This window comes from Alligator sinensis, unplaced genomic scaffold (assembly GCF_000455745.1).
Source record: "Alligator sinensis unplaced genomic scaffold, ASM45574v1 scaffold219_1, whole genome shotgun sequence".
Lineage (NCBI taxonomy): Eukaryota > Metazoa > Chordata > Crocodylia > Alligatoridae > Alligator > Alligator sinensis.
This window is the reverse complement of record NW_005841866.1, coordinates 3,168,322-3,180,712: the sequence shown is the minus strand read 5'-3', so window position 1 is coordinate 3,180,712 and position 12,391 is coordinate 3,168,322.

The window sequence follows — 12,391 nt, the reverse complement described above, 5'->3', positions numbered from 1 at the left end:
CCTAGCCGGTGCGGAGGGGACCGAGGCCTGGGCCGCGCGCAGGTGCTGCGGGCGGTGTGTGGGGCCTGGGCCTGGCCCCGGCGCGTCCCGCGGCCTCCCCCCGCTGTGTCCGCCTGCCTCCCGGGGCAGGCCGCACCGCCGGCTCCTGCCATGTTTCCTTCTTGCGAGGCCTGCTCACGTGTGCCCTTCAAGTGCCGCCGGATCCGGGCCTACTCCTCACCTGCCCCTTCCTCCCCAGCTTCGTGCCCGCTTCTGAAATCCTGATTGCCCCAGGACCGGAGGGGAGGCGGCTGGGGATGAGGTTCAGCTTCAGAGAGCCCGTGATTGTCCGCACAGGCCCTTCACCCGGCCGAGTCTGGAGGGCTGACATCTTGTTCTGACCCAAACTTGTTTTAGGTGTTCACTTCAAAGCGTATTTATCCTGTTGTCACTAACCCTTACTTTTTAGCTGGGGGTGCTGCCTTCTTAATAAGATGTTTAAGGTGCCAGGTGATGCCAAGCGGACTGACTGAAACTAGCTGTATGATCAGTGGTGTATTTGTGTGGTGACTACTGCTGGTTGGAGGAGACCGCTTCATTTGGCGGCGGACTGATAATTGGTGGAAATTCAGCCAAGACTCATGTGTCCTACTGTTTTTAGTCATAACTGGTAATGCGTGACGCTTGAGGGTAGCAGGTTTCTGGAACAGATTTAGTTAGGGAAGCATTTTGAAACTTGGGATTGAGGTGGTTATACCTTTGCTTAAAAGTAAGGGTTTCATTAATATGTCATTGTTATTTTAATAATGATGTGTCAATAATGCATGCCGTAGGTTCTGCATATTTATGCAACATCATTTTCCTAGTCTTGGAATTTGAAAAAGGGAAGTAGGCTTTCCTTGTAAATTTACCAGGGCAAATGATGTGATGCTGTTGTTCTGTATTTAACTTTTTTCTGTTCACTCTGATCAAGTAAAACAAAAGGTTGTCTTACATTCACAGAACCAAGGACTCATGTAGATGAAGCTGAATGTAACTTTTTTGTGTTTAATCTAACAATATATACCCCCTGCAAAAACAAAATATAAGAGTGAATTAGAGGGAGCCCTAGTCTTAATGTTGTTTTATACCTTTAAATGGGCAACCTGGCACTACTTGACTATATTTTAATGGTGCTATGTAAAATACATGGCAAGTGCTATCTATGTACAGAGAAAAGGACCTAATCCAGTAATAGTGAAAAATGGTAGTAAAGAATGAGGTCATGCCCAAAATGTGGGAATCGGAGACTGCCAGCAGTTTCCTTTCCTGCTTTTGCTGAGCATTTGGGATTGCCTCTTCACTGAAACTGCTGAAATAGTGTCTTGATAGATTCGGGAAGCTAAACTGAAGTTTATCAGCAGCACCTCACTTCAGTTGTTTGAATAGTAGAATCACAGACAAGTAGAGCTGGAAGGGACCTCCAGAGGTCATCTAGTCCAACCCCCTGCCTGAGGTATGATCATCCCTAGCCAGACCATCCTATACAACCATAATCTAAACTCTACATAGGACTACCATCAACTCTGAAGCAACGTAGACCTAACACCCTAACCTGCCTTAGGTAAAGCAAGAGAACCATGGCAGCCAGTGTCCTGCTTTGAGGGTTGTTATTAAGCAAACCAATCCCTGCCCCACTACCCCTGCAAGACACTTCCTTTTGATGTCATTTGCTTTGATATTTATGGTGCAGTTATTTGGTGTAGTTTGTACAAAATAAACGGCTGGACCATGATGCACTGTTGTGTAGAGGGATACCTGTGGATCTGTTTTATTCATAGGACCGTGCCAGTTTTGGGGAGTACAGAAGGATGCAGTTTTCCAGGTTAGCCCCTGACACTACAGACTTTTGGCACACACTTGATTTTAAGCGCATTCATATTTCTTGTAGACTAAATTTGGGCTAAGCGCATGTGTAAGGGTTTGTGGAAATGGAGCCCTAATCCAGCATTGACCTTTGTGTGGACACGGTCATCTGCTGCCAGAACTCATTAAGGACCTGAGATCCTGTAGACTTGATTCTGTTACCTGTGATACTTAGGCCTCTCCATATGAATAAGTACTAAATTGAAGTGCCTGTTTCAGAATAGAGTATGCTTGTTGTGAATGGTACTGATCAATATTTTTTCTTAAATACAGAATTTAGGTATTACATTTAAACATGCCAAACAGCTGCATAGCAGGCAGTGTTTCTTGAACAGAATAGGCACTGTGTTGTTTTCTTCCAACAGACTTGATTTTCAACAATTTAAAAACCCAATAACTGCCTCAAAATAGGGACTATCCTGGAAGCCAGTGACTGGCTGAAGGAAGCTAATGGTTTGATGTTATGATTTTTTTACTACTAACCTAATTCCGTCAATAATTCCCGTAGGAAATGTCCACAATCCTAATAGAGTTTTTGCCATTTTGGTAGTATGAAGGAAACAGTATAAAAGTTTACTTTAAAATTTTGTTTAGTGTTCTGGGTTTATTTTATGTAGCTGGTGTTTTATAGCATTAATGTTTGTATATTAGCCGGTCAGATTGATGGAACCATTTCCCTCAATTTACACATTTTTACAGCATTAAACAAGGAAGGAAATGAAGACAGCAGCTTTTTACCATACTGGTAATTTTGTGTTTTTTTTGCAACAAATTTAATTGTAAGAAACTTTGTTTTTATAGGTGCCTATATAAATGGTGCTCAAATCCTTTACTGGAACATTGAAGTATTAGTGGTAAACAGTAGAAGTAGTTGTATTTATAGTCTTTATGCAATCATGTGACCTGAATCAAACCCTGCCATTAACATGCTGCCATTCCTTGGTTCCTTTGAATGCCAGTATTTGTCAGTATAGTAGGGATTATCCTGATTTTTGTTCTCTAGCAATATTTACTGTCCAGCAGCCTTGATCAGGATGGGGTCTTGATTTGCTGGGTGCTGTACAAACATTCAAGTAGTCCCTGAGCCACTTAGTACAGATATATGTTGTATACATACATATACAGTCTGTGCTTTGCAGGCTTTTGCATTAATTGTGCTGTATACTGTGAAAATATATTAACTCCGGGGAATATAGAAAATACTGTAGAATGAATATACATAAGAATTCAGGTAGGGGAAAATGGTAATGTTGGAAGGATTAAGAATGGAATATTTTTGTACATCATGGCTCTTAAAACCTTATGAAAAGGAGTTATGCAGACAGCTTAGTGGATTTATATAAAATTCTTTGGCTGCTTTTCTTGTTTGGCAAGTACTACAAAGACCTTGCCTTGGTTACTGCTGTCATAGTTGAGGGCTAGCTGTACCTTTGACCCCCTCCTAATGCCTTTGAGTATACCACTGCAGGAGATTGCCCTGTTGTCCTCACCTGTCTGGGGTGGAATTTTGTAATTTTTAGACTGGGTCCCTAGGCTCCTTGCAACTGGTGTAATAACTATGATTACTCCTGGCAGGCCTGATTGAGTTTAGTTGCCTTCAACTCTTTGCTCCAGGGGCTATGGCCATTGTTGAATACATAGTGACCCAGAACAGCCCTTTCAGAAACAAAGTTTTGATTAAGCTCAATAATAAGAACAAAACATAACAAGAAAGTAGGGTTGGGTATTTGACCAGTCAGATAAAGTTTGGTGAACTGACTGGTCAAACAAATATCAGTCAGAAGTTGTAAAAAAAAAAAAAAAATTGCCAGTAAGTTCAAATAATACATAGAAAAAGCACAAATTTTCCATTAAGAATTGCATCAAAAGTCATATTTCTGTAAAATTGCTATAATCTTTGGCTGGTCAAAATATATGCAGTCAATTGATTGGTCAGTTGACAATATTTGACTGGTCAGTTGACCACCTTGCCAACCCTAGAAGAAAGAAAAAGTTTTTAACAGCTCTATAGCCAAGTCCCTCATCTAAAGCTTAGGGAGGTCTAGTTCATCTTGGGTATTCCCATTTCTGGGAAATGTGGTTCAGCCTCCTTGCCAATAGTCTTTGCCAGGATCTGTCCTATTATTCAGACTTTGCCTTTTTATCGATCACAAAGTTCTATTTCTGCTGTGTCTCTTGAACCTGGTTAACTCGAACAATGTTACCAACTGCTGTTTTAGGGGTAGACAATTGATATCAGGTTATTGTTTCTGTATGTGTAGCATCACCTTGTAGATCACACAATAACAGATAATCCTCAAACAAACGGATATATTAAAATGCTTCAAGTATCTCTGTATCCTTCATAATGGCAAATTATTTGCAGAATTTCCCACAAAGTACAAAACAGTCAGTTTCAAAATTGAAGCTCCAGAAATGCTTGAAACTAGTGAACTTCAGGATTCTTTTTAGTATTTATGTAACCTGAAACAGCACTCTTATAACTTAGGAGTTGAAGATATTTGTTTCGGTTTTCTAACTTTTTACAGAAGGACATTATGGAGGAAGGCTAGATCTGTCTGGAGACAAAGAAGGTTCTAGTTGCATTTTGTATGCAGCTCAGCTTTCTTTTAGCAAGCCTGAATTTAGTGAAACTATTTTTTCATGTTGAAATAGACCAATTTCTGAATTGTTTCAGTGTGTTGCAATATTCGGTCTACTGCTTCGGTTTTAGGGCTGCGTGCCTGTGTATAGGAATTCATTATAAAAGGATTTTATAGTGCTTACTTGGTTTTGGGGTCTGAGTATCACTACTGTCAGCTAATTATAATGTTGGCAAATGTTTCCAAATATTTTGTGTTGTAAATATTATTTAACTTATTTGTTGTTTGTGGACATTAAACATACTTTGTAATAAGTAACTAAAACGTATTAGCTAGTCTTGTCACCGGGAGGGATAAAACAGAATCCTGTTTTATCATCTTCACTCACTCAGTGGTTGTTAAATTTACAAATGTATTATTATCTTACTCAGACTGAATGCTTGGTGTATCGAGTAGACCTTTAAAACAGTCTTGAGTCACAACTGTTGCTGTCAGACTGAAATATTCCCTGCTCACCATTGTTACTTTTCCTGTTCAGGATTCTGGTGGAGTTGTTTAGATGACTGACTAGTTCATATTTTTAAAAGTTTTTCATTATGACGGTATGGAGATCTATTCACCTTGTCTCAGCTGTAGCTGTGGATTCTTGGACTTTTCAAACCTAGTGACTGACTTCTGTTGTTCCACACGGTTGTGTTTGTAAAGAGAGAGACTAGCAATTAAAAAAAATGAAAGTAGATTCTCGCATATGAATAGTTTCCACCCTGGTTGGGATAAACCAGGCTCTACAAAGCCCAGGCCTGGAGACAAGTGGCCCAGAATAATCAGAAGGGGGTCAGGGAATAAAATGGAGACTACATCCCTTAATAAAACTGACAGAATAGATAACCAAATCTTAAAAAGCAAAAAGGAAGGTGAGAATAAAAGATAAAAATATCATTTGGATAACTTCAAAGTGTTTTACAATGTGTAAGATAAAAAACAAAAAATCTGGAAGAGAAGTGTTTTAGTTCATAGACTTCCAAAATTAGAATATTTCATTTTGTGTTCTTTGCAACTTTAGACCTTTCTGCTTTGCACTCACCAAACATACTGTAGCTTGTTTCTTTCATGCTGAAATGTACGTGTTTTTTATATTTCTGAAGATTGATAGTTTTTTCACATTGCACAAGCTACTCAATCAGTAATGCTGAAGATGAAAGATATACCATATTTACCTAACTCCAAGATGACTTTGAATTTAAGATGACCTCTCCAGTAATTAGATTCCATACAAGGAAAACTGTAAATGTGTTATAATACGGAGGGTTGTTTTAACACCCCCCTCCCCACTGCTGCGGTGAGGAAAGCAGTGGTGGGCAGAGGGGGGGCAGGTTTGCTCCCCTTGCCACTTGCCTCTCTTCCCCATCTCGCTGCCTGCCTCTGTGTGGTGGCTCTGGCACCAACTTGGCACAGAGCATGTGGTAGCTCTGACTCTGGCCCTAGTCAGGAAATGACAGTGGCTCTGGTCCTAACCCTGGGCCAGCAGCAGTGGAAGCCCACCCCTCCCTGACCTGCACTGTCATTCCATTGCTGACGCTCACTATTGGCCCTGGACATGCACCCACAGCAGTGGTGGTAGCAGCAGCTCTAGCCTCGGGCCCAGGTCAGAGCTGGAACCACAGCAGCCACCTGCCTTGGGTCCATACTTTAATCTAAGATGAGGCTCCCCCCATACGGGGGAGAGAGAAAACTCTTCATCTTGAATTTGAGTAAATCCAGTTAGTTCTTCTGAGTTTCATGATGTATTGTGGACCAAATACACACAGCTAGTACCTTTTTTCTTGTATGGAATGAATATCATGACACAGTCTTATGACATTGGAAAATACTTTATGGTAGGAAAGATGTTGGAAGAGCTTCATAACAGTGACTTGAAAGGTTTTATGTTGTAGATGATTTTAAAATAGAGCTCTTCTAGTGGCCTTGTTCTGCATCTTCCTAGCAATGATATTGGTGAGATTGTAGAAGCAAACCTGTTTAGTTGCACAGATATGTTCTTCTGGCTGAATAAAAGGAAAATGTAAACTTGTTTTAATGTGCTTATAGGTGTACTGTATATTTTCTCCACTAGAATCGGAGTGTGGGGCCAAATCATTCCCTGTGCAGGAAAGTTCCTGCTCAGTTGGTTTCTGTAGATCTTTGTTACCAGTCTGCTGGCGTTCTTTGAGGGAGTTAACAAGCATGGACAAGGGAAATCCAATTGAAATTTGATATATTTGGATTTTTTAAAAAGCTTTTGACAAGGTCTTTCTTCAAAGGATGTTAAAAAACTGAGTTGCTATGGATTGGCAGAAGGGTTCCTTTGTGTATCAAAAGCTGGTTAAAAATAGGAAGTAGAAGATAGGGCTAAATGCTCACTTTTCAGGATTAAGGAAGGTCATTTAGTGTGACCCTCCCCGCCCACCCCAGGATCTGCGCTGGGCTTGTTTAATATCTTCATGAATGATCTGGAAAAGGGAGTGTGCAGGGAAATACCAAAGTTAGCAAGTGATACTATATATGTTTAGGATAACCAAGTCCCAAGATGATGGTGAAGAGTTGCAGAAAGATTTCATAACACTGTGCGCAGAAAGTGGCAGGTGAACTTCAGTATTGACCAACGTAGAGTAACGCACATGGGGGAAAAAATAACCATAATTGTATGTTCACATTGCTGGACTCTGAACTAGCTGTTATAACTCAGGAAAGAGACTTTGGCATCATTGTAGGTATATCTCTAAAGACAGTGGTTCAGTGTGCAGTGGCAACCAAAAACCTGACAATTTGGGGCATTATTTAGAAAGGCATTGAATAAAAATGGAGGGCAGGATTGCTTCCCTTGCCACTTGCCCCTCTTCTCCCTCCCACTGCCTGCCCCATGTGGTGTCTCTGGCTTCAACCCAGCACAGAGCACATGGTAGCTTTGGCCCTGGCCCTAGCCAGCAAATGGCAGTGGCTCTGGCCCTGACCCTGGGCCAGCAGCAATAGCAGCCCACCCCTCCCTGACCTCCACTGTCATCCCATCACTGACTCGCATTATTGGCTCTGGACCTGCACCCACAGCACCCGTGGTAGCAGCAGCTCTGGCCCTGGGCCCAGGGCAGAGCTGGAACCACAGTGGCCACCTGTGATTCCAGCAGCCAATGCATCATTGTTTGGTGCATCCACATCCAGAATAGTGTGTGTAATTCTGGTCTTCACATCTCAAAAAGGATGTAATAGAACAGTGGGAGTCAACTTTTTGGCAGGCGTGCCACAGATTAACCCCCCACATCCCCTCCCCAAGTGCAACTCTGCTTCCCTTCTGCCTGATCTGCTACTTTGCTTTCTGCTCCCTACTCTGTGCTCCAGGCCCATCTCTTGCTCTGCTTTCTACTTTGTGCCCTGTGCTTCTTGCCTGATCTGCTCTGCCTTCTGCTTTCTGCCCTATCTGCTGCTGCACTGCCTGTGCCCTCCCTGATCTGCCATGTGCCACACACAGACTGTGCCACTTGTGGCAACCATATTGCAGGTTGGTCACCCCGGTAATAAGAGTTAGAAAAGGTGCAGAGAAGGGCAACAAAGATGATCAGGGTCACGGAGCAGCTGCCGTGCCAAGAGAGACTAAAAAGTCTAATATGCTTCAGTTTATAAAACCAAAGGCTTAGAGGGTCATATGATAGAGGTCTATACATCATGAAGTGTGTTAGTAAAGTAATAAAGAACTGTTATTTAGCAAGTCTCAGAATATAAGAGCAATGAGGCAGTGACTGAAATTACCAAGAGGCAGGTTTAAAAAAACCCAAGAGGAACTACAGTACTTTTTCACACAGCATGTAGTTACCTGGTAGAAACTCATTGCCATAGAGGTTGTAGAGGCAGATAGTATAACCAGGTTCAAAAAAGGGATTAGATAAATTTAGGGAGTACAGGTCCATTAATAGCTATTAAATAGAACAGTCCAATTAACCAATGTTGATTAAAGGGAGCCTGAGACAGGGAATGGGATGCACTAGACATGTTATACATATATACATATATGTATAAGTATGTGTATATATGTGTATATATATACGTACTCTCTCTCTAAAGCAGTGGTATTCCACCTCTGGCCTGCAGGCCAGATCCAGCCTGTGGAGACATGTCATCAGTAGGGATCTGGGTTTTCTGTTTGCTGCAGAAAAATGCACATTTTCTCTTTTAACAGGGGAAAATGTGGGTTTTCTCCTTTAAAGGGGAAAATAGGGAGTTTTCCCCTTAAAGGAGAAAACCATGGGTTTTCCTTCCAGGCTGGCAGAATTACAGCCTGCAAGGGTCTGCTTGGTGCTGGAGGGAGTGGGACACTGGGCAGGGGTGCCTCCCTCCTCCCCCCCCAGATTTCTACGCTTACAGCAGGGTGCGGGGCTGCAGCTAGGCTGGACCAGCTCCAGAGGAGCTGACTGTGGCCCAGCAGGCGGGACCTGGCACAGGAGGGAGCGCTGTAGCACTGTGGCTGCCAAGGTGAGATGCCCCCTGCGTATGCAGCAGCAATGGAGGCACAACTCTGTTTTACCACCACTGGCATACCTCACCTTGGTGGCCATGGTGGCGCAGTGCTCCCTCCTGCATGGGCTCCTGCTTACTGGGCCATGGAGGTGGCTTCTGCCTGGAACTGGTCCGGCATGGCTGCAGTCTTGCACCCTGCTGTGGGTGCAGAAATCTTGGTGGGCACATGAACCCCCACCCCCTCCACGCATTGCCTGTGCTCACACCCAGCCTTCCTCACACTGTTGGGCTAGGACCAGAGGGGAGTGAGGGACACTAGCAGGGCTGGGAGGGCTCTGGGTTGGGAGTGAGGGGCAGTGGCACAGCCAGGGGGTTGTGGGTTGGGAGTGAGGGACACCAACAGGGCTGAGGGGCTGGGGCTCAGGAGTGATGAGCAACAGCATGGGCAGGGTCAGGGCACTGGCATATCAGGGCTGCTTAGTGCCAAAAAGCAGGGGAGGGTACAGCCTTCAGCTGGACCCATGTCCTGTTGAGCAAAGGGGGCAGGGAGGAACTCTCATTTGCCATGATAAAAAAACCCAAAATTAAATCCCCAAATATAGATATTTAGAATTAAATTTGTTATAATGATTGAGGCACTGTTAGGTTTCCAAATTCCTTTAAAATTGTAAATATATCAATAAAAAAAATCAATATTCAGCTGAGACTATATATATAGTTGTTTCATTTTAATCGTGAAAAAATGTTTAGGTTTTTAAATCAGAGAAGTTGGGATTTTTATCAGAGAAGTTGGGATTTTAAACAGTGAAAACCAGGATCCTTGGTAATCAGGCCTATGGGCCTCTCGGTTTGGAAGTAAGAAACCGGTGGTAGTATTAACAAGTGCAAAGTAACACACAGTGGTGGCAGTATTAACTGCTACTGCTCTCCTGCCACTAAATTTCCAAGCCCTGTGGGCCAGATGACACAGCCCTTTGTACTGGTGTGAAGCCTGATCTTGCATGTGGGGCTGAGGCATGTGCTGGGTGGACTCCATGCTCCATATCAGGCCCCAGGGGGCAGGCCAGATTGGAATCACAGGCTGGATCTGCACTATAGGACTGAAAGGCTGGGCACTGCTGCTCTAAAGCATTTATTACTGCCACTGTTGGAGATGGACCTGGTTGTTGTACAATAATGGTAGGCCAAGGCCCACCAACAAGAACACAACAACCTCCCCCCCTCCCCTCCCTTAGTGGCTAGTGGGAGGCTACTAAATTTGTAAGGATTACTTTTGTGGTACCAGTTGTGTGGAAATAAGAACAAGGGTAGGTTAATAGCTGAGTTACCAAGAGGGTACCCTGAGCAGAGCACATTGGCTGTCACCTACTGTGCTCGTTTGTGTGTAAGGAGCCAGTGGCTTCTGCTTAGTGGAAAACTGGTTGTTGATGTACTTGAAGAGGGAAAATGAAGGCAACCCTGTTTGCCCTGGTTTCCTTCAGGCAGCATTGTCTTCCTGGTTTGGTCAGTTGTCAGCTTGGCCAGGGTTAGGGGGAGGTTGATCAGGTGGTTCTGGGACTTTGTGGGACTACAGAAGGTTGGAAACAGGCCTATTTGCTATATACTGACAATGGCCTTAGGCCACCAGGAACTGGAGGGAGGCCAGTAAATGTGCAAGATCTTATCTGTGGGCAAATCATGAGGAAAAGAAACAGGAGTGCAAATTATAGGTTAAATAACTAAGTGCCAAAGGAGAGACTGAGCAGAGAACTCCAGCTAGGACCCAGTGCCCCTTGAACATTATCTAAGGAGACTTTGAGCACCATTCAGTGGAACTGCCCCGTGACATAGACAACAGAAAGGAACAGTGTCACAGTTGCCTGGATTCCCCCTGGGCAATCAGTGGGCTGATTTACAGGGACTTCTGTACTCTCCGGGACTGTGCCATGAAAACCATTGCCCTTTCCTCTCCCTGTTTCGAGTTGTTCTCTGCTGACTTTGCTCCTGTCTGCTTCACGTATCAGAGCATTAGAACTCATTTTCACTTTGTAGCTTTCATCTCTCTGTTCTAATTTCTACAGGTCGCTTTTCAATTGGGCTCTGTCTCTGTGTTGTGACTAACAGGGCATGACAACAATGGCTTCTCAAACCGTCTGAAACATTGCGGTGGACCACAGATGGTGCACTGACTGCACTGACATTTAGAGGAGGGGGGAAAAGTATTTACTTTTTTGAAACCTCTCTGTTGTTTTCTTAAACTCCTACTTCTTTCCTGTATTTTATCTTCTATATGTGATTCTGTTTTTCTTTCCACCAGCCCCTCCTGTGCATTATACCGCATTTATTGCTATCCTTTTATATTTGTTCAGTCCTTGAGACACTCTTTGTATTTTACTATGCTGAAATTTTCTCTTTTTTACTCCCTCACTGTTGCCCTCTGGTGCTCATTCCTATCCCTCCTTTTATCAGAGTTCCTCTTCCTGTCACTGTCTGATCCTTTGTCTTCACCTCTTCTATGGCTCTGTCTTCTTGAATACCTCCCTTAATGAACTCAATTCCTTTTTCTCCCCAGTGTCCTCTCATCCAGTGCTCACCTCTGGGGCAGGAGAGGTGAGAAATGCCAAACCAAGTCCAGTCCAGAAAACTTCCTGTAGACGACTGTAGTGTTGTTCAGCAGCCTGAGGGCATGGCATTTCTACCTTTGCCCGAAGTCCTAAAAAGTGTCAGGCTCTGCAAAGGAGAGCTGGCTAAATGCTGTTTGCAAGTAGCAAAACAGGGTGACAGCATACACAGGGTGTGTTTTGAGATGTGTGTGGATTAGCTAGTTTCTTGATTTCATCAGTTCAGGTAGCCAGTGTGAAAATGCTTTCACAGGCTTGGTGAAGTAGCTGAAATTGTTTTTTACACTTGCTCCAAATGAGATATTCAGCCAAACCCTGGAAAAAAGGGACATCCCCAATCTTCAGAGGCATGTGGGTGTGCCAGTTGCTAAATGTTTTCTATACTGTATCTCTTACATTAGCATTGTACTGGAATTAAACACAGCTATAAGCTATAACTATGTGTTTGTTGTTGTTAATATATTCCCACCATATGCACTTAGGTTACACAACATATGACACAAATGGATGTTTCTGAAATATATGAGACGGGTTGTTTGATTGCAGCAGGGGAAGATCGATCATGAGACTGTCCTGAGAAAAGACACCCAACATGGGTAGATGCTTGGCTTGTTGTTTCTGGCTTTCTTTTTTAATCAACTTTTCAATATAATACTCTGTTTTCAATCATGAGTAATCTTATGCATCCTCACCTTTGCAATTTTCAGGTCTGGTCTTTATCAAAAGATGAACTTTATGGGTAGTTAAAAAAAAAAAAATGACAACTATTTTCAGATGAGGGTGTAGTTAAAAAAAAAAAAATGACAACTATTTTGGGATGAGGGGGTTGGTGGAAGGGGG